General features: G+C 46.7%; 1 protein-coding gene across 2 annotated transcripts in view; it reads left to right on the top strand.

The window, feature by feature from the left end:
* Positions 1 to 8,398: 8,398 nt before the first annotated feature.
* NDEL1 (nudE neurodevelopment protein 1 like 1) overlaps positions 8,399 to 10,324 on the top strand; it is a 42,356-nt gene continuing 40,430 nt past the window's right edge. The window contains exon 1 of one of the 2 annotated variants that reach the window (XM_077746538.1): positions 8,399 to 8,455. The gene's annotated coding sequence lies outside the window, so the exon portion shown is untranslated. The remainder of the gene's footprint in view (positions 8,456 to 10,324) is intronic. The other variant, XM_077746539.1, reaches the window with a different exon arrangement.

Raw genomic sequence — 10,324 nt, 5'->3', positions numbered from 1 at the left:
TCCAGCCTATTTATATTTAATAATAATATATATATATATATACACCATATATGGTTGTGTTAAAATAATTATGTATTATATAATGTATAATAAGATAAAAGTGAGATTGCATTGTATACTTTTAGGGCCTGATTTTTCTTTTAGTTGTTAATCTTGTGGACCCCAATAGACATTCTTTTATACTCTATTTGAGAGAGAGAGAGAGTGAGCGAGCAGGCGAAGGGCAGAGGCAGACGGAGAGAAAGAATCTAAACAGGCTTCACACCCACCCAGCATGGTGGCTGAGGCAGGTCTCCAACCATGACCCTGAGATCATGGCCTGAGCTGAAATCAAGAGTTGGATGCTCACCCGACTGAGCCACCCAGGCACCCCTATGCCCTCATTTTTAATAGATATCGTCATTTATTTAATGTATTCGTTGATATTTGTTTCCGATTTTCTCCTAGCAAAAAAAGTCTCTGCACTGTTTTTATTGCAAAATCTTGGTGTTATTTCCTTAAAATAATGATTTGAAATGGAATTGATGAGTCAGAGTATAATATAATTTTAGATACTTGGGATAAATATCATCAGGTTTCCTTTCATACGTGTTATAGCAGTTTAGGGCCACCTGGGTGGGTTAGTCAGTTAAGCGGCGGACTCTAGATTTCGGCTCAGGTCATGATCTCTTGGTTCGTGGCATCAAGTCCTGCATCGGGCTCTGTGCTGATGGCTCAGGGTCTGCTTGGGATTCTCTCTCTCTCCCTCTCTCTCTGCCCCTCCGACTCATGCTTTCTTACTCTCAAAGTAAATAAATATATTTTTTAAATGTTGTACCAGTTTAGACTCCTTCCAGCTGCATGTGGAATTGCCTCTTGTCACCCTCACTCACATCCCCTTGGTATAATCACAACTTTATCTTTACCAAAAAAAAAAAAAAAAGTCTTGAAATCTTCCACTTCTGTCTGTGATCACTGTCAACATCCTAGCTCGACACTATCAGCAACTTGTTTGGAATACAAGATAGCCTTTTAACTTCCTTCTTCTTTCCCTCTCCTCCCTCACCTGGCCCCCTAGGGTCCGTTTTGCCCAGAAGAGTCCAAATTATCCTGGAAAAAAATGTGTCCTGTTGAGTTTTGCTTCTGGTCAAGACAGGGTGGCTTGTGTCAGACTGCGATTCCTTTAGAGAACAGTGTAAAATTAGGTCACACACCTAAGTACCCACACCCACCCACAGCCACACACACACAGCTGTTTGAAGGTTTCAGAGAGTAGCTAACATGGGCAGACCTTAAGTAACCAGATTCCTGTAGAGAAAGAAACCATCTTCTCCACCGCTTTTCTTAAAGAAATTCCTTAAGGAATTTGCTGATTTGCTTGGGAGGCATGGAGGCTGAGCAGAACATGGTGGCCTAAAATTGGAGTTCAGGGTCTGGCAAGAAAGGAGAATCTGGTGAGTCCTTTAGGGTGTCAGCTGAGACTCCCACAGGGCTATGACCCAGAGTAAGGACAATGCAGACAGAGGCCAGCCCATACAAAGCCTGGTAGCCTCAGTCCTGATTGGATCATATGACTTGACCCTACTCTAACTGCCTGAAAGAGCGTAGACCAGAATTTATACATCTTCTGGAAAAATAACATCCTTGGAGCCTCTACAATGTTTCATTCTACTCAGCATTCAGCATATAACAAAAATTAATGGTGTGTGTGTGTGTGTGTGTGTGTGTGTGTGTGTGTGTATACCTGGCTGGACTCAGTTGGTTAAGCACCCGCCTCTTGATCTCAGCTCAGGTTGTGAGTTCAAGTCATGCTTTGGGCTCCGTGCTGGGTGTGAAGCCTACTTAAAAAAAAATTAACAGATAAGCTAGGAGTCAAGACCTATAGAAACAAAAACCAAGAGGAAAAGCAGATGATAGAAGCAGACCCAAAGGAGAAAAAGATATTACTAGCATTGTAATGGACTCTACTGTATTCAAGCACATAGAAGAATAACTAGAGACAGCTGAAAAAGTTTTTAATTCGAGTACAGTTGACACCCAATGCTACCTTAATTTCAGGTGTACAACATAGGGACTCAAATTTTCTATATGTTATGCTGTGCTCAGCGCAAGTGTAGCTACTACCTCTCACCATATGATGCTAGTACAATATCATCGTCTATATTCCCTATTTTGTGCTTTTATCCCCGTGACCTATTCACCTCATAACTGGAAGGCTGGACCTCCTCCTCCCCTTTACCCACTTTCCCCATCCCCCTAGAAACAGTGTTTTATGGTTTTTTTTTTTTATGTTTTATTTATTTCTAGGAGAGAGAGAGAGAGACAGCGCAAGCAGGGGAGGGTCAGAGAGAGAGGGAGTCACAGACTGAAACAGGCTCCAGGCTCTGAGCTGGCAGTCAGCACAGAGCCCGACGCGGGGCTCGAACCCACGAACCGCGAGATCATGACCTAAGCGAAAAGTCGGACGCTTAACCGACTAAGCCACCCAGGCGCCCCTAGAAACAGTGTTTTAAAAAGAACCAAGTGGAAATTCTGAAACTTAAAAATATGATTACTGAAATAAAAACCTCTATAGATGCGTTTAACAACAGATTAGATACAACAGAAGAGAGGATTAGTATATTGAAAGATAGGCCAGTAGAAAATATATCATCTGAAGCATGGAATAGGGAAAAAGAATGGAAAATAGGGAAGAATGAAATATAGTGTAAAGGTCTAAATACATTTCCCTGGAGTCATTCAAGTAAAGGACAGTGAGTGACTGGTTCAGAAGCAATAGTTCAAGAGTTACTGATTACAACTTTTACAATATTACTGAAAGACATTAAACCACAGAGTCAAGAAAAAACAAATCTCAAGCAAAAAAAATACCAAAACATCCCCACATAGGCACATTGTAGGAAAACTCCTGGAAACTGAAGAAAAGAGAATTTGAAAAAACTGGCTGAGAGAAAAAAGACACATTACTGGTAGAGGAGCAATGATTATACTGACAGCTCATTTTCAAGATAAATGTTGGGATCCAAGAGACAGGGGATGTCAAGGCTACATGGTATAATCTTTAAACAACTGAAAGAGGGGTGCCTGAGTGGCTCAGTCGGTTAAGCATCAGACTTTGGCTCAGGTCATGATCTTATGGTTCTTGGGTTCGAGCCCTCCATCGGGCTCTGTGCTGACAGCTAGCTCAGAGCCTGGAACCTGTTTCAGATTCTGTGTCTCACTCTCTCTCTGACCCTTCCCTACTCAGGCTGTCTCTATCTCTCTCAAAAATAAATAAAACATTAAAAATTAAAAAAAAAACTGAAAGAAATAGCTGCCAATATAGAAATTTTTTAAAATGTTTATTCTTAAGATGGAGAGACAGAGGGGCGCCTGGGTGGCTTAGTCGGTTAAGCGTCCGGCTTTCGCTTAGGTCATGATCTCACGGTTCGTGGGTTCGAGCCCCGCGTCGGGCTCTGTGCTGACTGCCAACTCAGAGCCTGGAGCCTGTTTCAGAGTCTGTCACTCCCTCTCTCTCTGACCCTCCCCTGCTCATGCTGTCTCTCTCCTAGAAATAAATAAAACATTAAAAAAAAAAAAGATGGAGAGACAGAGCACAGGTGGGGGAGGGGCAGAGAGAGAGAGAGAGAGAGAGAGAGAGAGATGCAGAATCTGAAACAGGCTCCAGGCTGTGAGCTGTCATCATAGAGCCCAACGCAAGGCTTGAACTCACAAACTGCAAGATCATGACCTGAGCCAAAGTGGACGCTCAACCGACTGAGCCACCCAGGTGCCCCCATGTAATTTCTTGATAACCATTAAAGGAATAGTAAAAGAATGTATGATTATGAAGCTAATGAAGAAAATAGAATAATTTTAAAAATCAAATTTAAAAGAATAGAAGAAAGTAGANCTGACTTATTTTGCTCAGCATAACACCCTCAAGGCCCATCCATGTTGCTACACAGGACAGATTTCATTGTTTCTCATTGCCATGGAGTATTCCATCGTATAGATAAACCACATCTTCCTGATCCATTCATCTGTTGATGGACACTTAGGCTCTTTCCATGTTTTAGCTATTGTGGAGAGTGCTGCTATGAACAAACAGAGTCATTTCTTAAAAATGCCCCCTGCCTATTTGTATTGCTCCTGCTCTGAACTTATCTATACCTTTTTCTGGTTTTCTAGATGGATGCTTTCCTTTTCTAATTTGTTTTAGATGGATTAAGTATAGGTAAATAGACATATGTCCATGTGAATGTTGCAAATACTTTCTGGTAGGGATCAGTTTTTTTCTTTAATTTTTATTTTTTTGAGAGAGATAGCGAGAGAGACAGAACGTGAGTAGGGAAGGGGCAGAGAGGGAGACAGAGAATCCGAAGCAGGCTCCAGGCTCTGAGCTGTCAGCACAGAGCCCGACGTGGTGCTCGAACTCATGAACCATGAGATCATGACCTGTGCTGAAGTTGGAGGCCCAACCGACTGAGCCCCCCAGACGCCCCTCATAGGGGTCAGTTTTAAATCTTTATGCCTTGGTTGGAACACTAAGCGCCTGGTTTGACCCTTTGCTTTAATGGTAGATCAGGAATGGTTGGTCGAAGTCATCTGCTTTGCTCCCATCAAACAGATGCCTATTGAGCTGAACTGAATTGGGAAGGTCAAGGGGCTACTCAAACATGCGATCTGCATTCTCGTTCATAGAGGAAGGAGTTATCTGAACCAGTAACAGGAATGGTGGGTGGGGAGGGGGATGCCTGGGGCAGAAACCTTGATGCATACCTAAACACGACCGGCAGGTGGCGCCCTAAAGACGTGCCCGTTACCATCTCGCCTTGGAGAGCCAAGATCTTGCTTGAGCACCTCGGAAGTGGAAACAGGCAGGCGGAAGCCTTGAGCCCTAACTGCTGGCTCTGTGCTTCCTCCAGAGGTGACGCTCCCAAGATCAAGAACCCTTAAGGTTTTTTTCCCCTATATGTTTGCTTTCTCTACGTCTGTATAGTACCATCTATTCAATTCAATTTAGATCACTGTGGGTCAAAAACTTCGATGAGCAAACCAACTAACTGGGCCTTTGTGAAAATTCAAGTTGTTTTTTTATTTAAGATTCTATATTTTGAAAAAAAATTTAAATGTTTCTTTATTTTTGAGAGCGAGAGAGACAGAAAAGCAGTGGGGAAGAGGCAGAGAGGGAGACACAGAATCTGAAGCGGGCTCCAGGCTCTGAGCTGTCAGCACAGAGCCTGACGCAGGGCTCGAGCTCACAAACGGCGAGATCATGACCTGAGCCAAAGTCGGACGCTCAATGGACTGAGCCACCCAGGTGCCCGTAAGATTTTATTTTACTTTAATTTTTTCTTAAACAATTTTTTTTAATATTTTTTATTTATTTCGAGAGAGAGAGAGAGAGAGAGAGAGACAGCGTGAACAGGGGAGGGTCAGAGAGAGAGGGAGACACAGACCGAAACAGGCTCCCGGCTCTGAGCTGGCAGTCAGCACAGAGCCCGACGCGGGGCTCGAACCCACGAACCGCGAGATCATGACCTAAGCGAAAGTCGGACGCCTAGCCGACTAAGCCACCCAGGCGCCCCTTAAACAATTTTTTTTAAATGTTTTATTTTAGAGAGAGACAGGGTGCGAGTAGGGGAGGGGCAGAGAGAGAGGGAGACACAGAATCTGAAACAGGCTCCAGGCTCTGAGCTGTCAGTACAAAGCCCGATGCGGGGCTTGAACCCATGAACCACGAGATCATGACCTGAGTCAAAGTCAGATGCCCAACCGACTGAGCCACCCAGGTGCCCTAAGATTTTATTTTTAAGTAATCTCTACCCCCATAGTGGGGCTCAAACTTACATCCTGAAGAAAGTTGCACACTCTACTGACTGAGCCAGCCAGGCGCCCCATGAGTTTTGATTCAGTAGGTGCTGGGCTGGGGCCTGAGGCCTGCATTTCTAACCAGCTCCCTGGTGATGCCTCATGCTCAGTAGTGTTCACGTTTGGAACGCACTGCCTGCAAGGTCCCATTTCTGTGCAACATGGGATGTGGGAGGGGAGCAAACCGTGGCTCTGTCCTCAGTGCTTACAGCTTCCTAGAGTAAAATCTCACTGAAGTGTCTGCAACGCAAGTGTGAGTGTGAGTCCACTTACTGTGGGACCTTAGGCAAGCGGTGTGGCCTCTTCGGGTCTCAGTTTCCTCATCTGTACAATGGGAGGCGGGGCGCCTCGCTGGCTCAGCCGGAAGAGCACGCCCCTCTTGATCTCAGGGTTGTAAATTCAAGCCTCATGTTGGGTGTAGAGATTATTTAAAACTAGCAACTTAAAAAAAATGGGAAGAGTAACACCCTCTGCCTTAGAGAGTGATTTGAAGGTTAAATCAGGGTATCCTATGGAGAATACTTAGTACAGTGCCTGCTGGATAGTTAGCCTCGATAAGGCTCGGGGTACACTAAAACAAAAAGCGAGGGGCGCCTGGGGGGCTCCGTTGGTTGAGCGTCCGACTTCGGCTCAGGTCATGATCTCACAGTTCGTGAGTTCGAGCCCCGCGTCGGGCTCTGTGCTGACAGCTCGGAGCCTGGAGCTGCTTCAGATTCTGTGTCTCCCCCTCTCTCTCTCTCTGCCCCTCCCCTGCTCCTGCTCGGTCTCTCTTTCTCTCTCAAAAATAAATAAACATTAAAAAAATAAATAAAAAGCTAGGTGGGCACCCTGGGAGTGGTACATTGGAGGGAGTAAACTTGAAGAAGTTGTCGTCGTCTGAAAAGAAGGAGGTTAGGGCGGTGAGGACAGAGGGCTGGGGGCGGGCAGATCTCCTAATCAGGTGGCAAGTCTAAGGATTGCTTTTGAGGGGATCTGAGCATGCCGCAGGACAAGCAGGGAACCTTCTGGAAATGGATAGGGTGGGTAGGAGCTGGACTTCCTGGCACATCGAGATTTGGCTTCTTGCCCTATTTCATGTCTTTTTTTTTTTTTAATGTTTTATTTATTTCTAGGAGAGAGAGAGAGACAGTGTGAGCAAGGGAGGGTCAGAGAGAGAGGGAGTCACAAACTCTGAAACAGGCTCCAGGCTCTGAGCTGGCAGTCAGCACAGAGCCCGACGCGGGGCTCGAACCCATGAACCGCAAGATCATGACCTAAGCGAAAGTCGGACGCTTAACCGACTAAGCCACCCAGGCGCCCCCCTATTTCATGTCTTTAGGGGCTCTGGGGGGCTGTGAGAGAGGCCCTAAGAGGAGCCAAGGCTCACCCGGGTCCTGCCCTCAAGCAGGGCTCTGCCACAGCCTCATGCCCACTGCCGCGGGGTCCTCAGCCCAGGCTCCTGAGTTTGCCTGCACGCTTTAAATAGGGTGGTGTTTCCGTAGCATCTGGAAGATTCAGGAACATTTATGGACTAACTTCTAGCACTCTGCTGAATGTTCCTGGGTCTGCAGAGACAGATGCACATCCCCCAGCCCCACTGGGTGACCCCGGGGGATTAACACAGCACCCCGGGAAAGGAATGGTCAGTGCAGGAACTCCGTAACAGTCCTTAAAAATGAGGCGAAGGGGCACCTGGGTGGCTCGTTCGGTTGCGCATTCGACTCTTCATTTTGGCTCAGGTCATGATCTCATGGTTCATGAGACTGAGCCGACAGCCCTGAGCCCATTTGGGATTCTCTACCTCCCTCCCTCTCTCTCTCTGCCCCTCCCCTGCTCTCTCTCTCTCAAAATAAATAAATAAGCATTTAATTTTAAAAAAATGGTGCTTTTGGGGCGCCTGGGTGGCTTAGTCGGTTAAGCGTCCGACTTTCGCTTAGGTCATGATCTCGCGGTTCGTGGGTTCGGGCCCCGCGNGCGCCGATCAGGGTGAGTCTCCCGACCAGACCAGGGATGGTCTGATCTGATAAAGAGGGGGTGTGGGGGCAGGTCTGGAGAAGCAGAGGGGAGGGAGGTCACCAGCAACCACTGAAAGGACTCCTTGGGACATACATGAAGCCCGCTGCACATTGAAACGCGCCGTGAGGCCAGCATGGGAATCGCGTCCATTTCATAGATGGGGAAAGTGAGACTCGGGCCCCCAAGCAGCTCGTGCAGGCCCAGCCGCTACCAGAGGTGGCGGGAGGCTCTCTGACTTCACCATCTCACGTGTTCTGTGCGCCTCGCGTCCTTAGCGAGGAACAGCCTTTCCCCTGCCCTTCCTGTCCAAATACAGGGATGGGGGTCCTGGATGCGTGTGGTGCAGATGGGGAGCCGTGAAGGGTGGCCGGGGAGGTAAGGCTTCATCTCTCTTCCTTCCTCAGAGCCGAGGGAAGCTGGCAAGGTTGCCTCACTTCCAGATGACAGCCCCCTGGCCTTTCACCCCCCAACCCACTTCCTGTGCCTGTGCGCCTTTGTCAAAAGGTGATTCTCACGCTTCCTGTTGACTTCCGCTCTGTCTCAGCAGGTCCAGCCCGGCCCTCCCCCCACCCCCCAGCCCCAGGGTGCTGCTCTTGGTCTGATCGGTGAGCCTGGGGACGGGGACCAGGTACTGTCCTGCTCCTGGGAAGTGGGGTGCATGAGGTGGCTTGGGAGCGTGTGATTGGAGAAGGTCTGGGCCAGGTGAGGGGGGCCTGGAGAGACGCCAGGGTGCAGGGCTCCTGGTGCTGGGGATCCTCATCGGCCATGGTTGGGGGGGGCTGTCAAAGGCTGAGGTCGGCGTGTGGAGCTGGCTGTGTCTGGCCGTGACACCAGAGGCTTGCTTTGGTGGCTTCCCGACACCGCACTGCCTGTCCACGTCTGCCTCAGATCCCTCGAGCTGGTTTTCTGTTTCCTGGGCTTCCCCGGGTGGCTTCTGAACCAGTTCATTTTCTTTCTTTTAATTTTTAAAGTTTATTTATTTATTTTGAGAGAGAGTGCAAGCGGGGGAGGGTCAGAGAGAGAGAGAGAGAGAGAGAAAGAAAAGAGAGAGAAAGAATCCCAAGCAGGCTCTAGGCTGTCAGCATAGAGCCCAACACGGGGTTCGAACCCACGAATCATGAGACCATGACCTGAGCTGAAATCATGAGTCGGACACTTTACCGACTGAGCCACCCCGATGCCCTTACTTTTATTTCATTTTCTAAATGGAATTAGATCTTTTTTTTTTTTCCTGGCACGATAGATGCTATAAACCCCAACTATACAGAGAAAGTGAAAGTTTTTGCATGATTCCATCCCCAAAGATGACTATGGCCATTTTGGCATATAGATTTCTAGACTAAAAAAAAAATAAAAAATTTTTAATGTTTATTCTTGAGAGAGAAACAGAATATGAGTGGGGGAGGGGCAGAGAGAGAGGGAGACACAGACTCTGAAATAGGCTCCAGGCTCTGAGCTGGCAGTCAGCACAGAGCCTGACGCGGGGCTCCAGCCCACGAACCACGAGATCATGACCTAAGTGAAAGTCGGATGCTTAACCGACTAAGCCACCCAGGCGCCCCATTTTAGTTGTTTCTAAAGTGGTTGTATGGCTATTCTCTTTTCTATTGTAGTCATTATTTATTTGCATCTTATGAAAGGTAAGGATACAACACCCTGTCTATATTAATGCTCCCACATCTTCCTGATATGGTTATATCACAAATTTTGGTTAAATCAGTGTTCATGTTTATATGATAGAAGTATGTTATGCCAAAATTATGTAAGTATTGTTTTCTGAGCTATCTAGTTTATTATTACTATTTTCTTCCTTTTGTCTTAGTTTTTCCCCCTGGAGTTGATGGTTACTTTGGTTTTTTGTTTTCTTGGTTTTCACATATATATCACTGATTCCCCTCCGACAGGGTTTTTACATTTTTCTTACTGGGAACAGACACATCAGATAATCTCTGTTTCCATCTTTTTTTAAACTACATATTTTAATTTTAACCCCCATTTAAAGAAAAAAAGGTTCTTGTCTTGCTCCTTTTTTGTAGCATCATGTTCTTGTTTTATGGATGTAATGATATCTTTATTTCTCTGAAGATATTAAAGTTTTTCTTTTTTGGAGCGCCTGGGTGTGTCTGTCAGTTAAGTATCCAGCTTCGGCTCAGGTCGTGATCTTGCAGTTGGTGGGTTCGGGCCCCGCATCAGGCCCTGTGCTGACAGCTCAGAGCCTGGAGCCTGCTTTGGATTCTGTGTCTCCCTCTCTGTCTCTGCCCCTCCCCTGCTCGCCGTCTGACTCTCAAAAATAAACATTAAAGTTATTCTTTTTCCAAATTACTGCTGCTTCATTGTATCTACTACTCCTAACTTTCTTTTGTGTGCTTTTGTTCTATCTTTTACATTGGAGGCTTTTTCAAATGTTTGGCAGTTCCTCGCTAAGTGTTCATCTTCACGATCGAGGAACTAGAAGCTGATTGGAGGCTCCGTGTGGGTGTGGCGGGGAGGGCTCAGG

This window comes from Crocuta crocuta, unplaced genomic scaffold (genome assembly GCF_008692635.1).
Source record: "Crocuta crocuta isolate KB4526 unplaced genomic scaffold, BGI_CrCroc_1.0 scaffold139, whole genome shotgun sequence".
NCBI lineage: Eukaryota > Metazoa > Chordata > Mammalia > Carnivora > Hyaenidae > Crocuta > Crocuta crocuta.
Note: the sequence above shows the minus strand (reverse complement) of the source record. Positions and strands in the feature narration are given on the sequence as shown.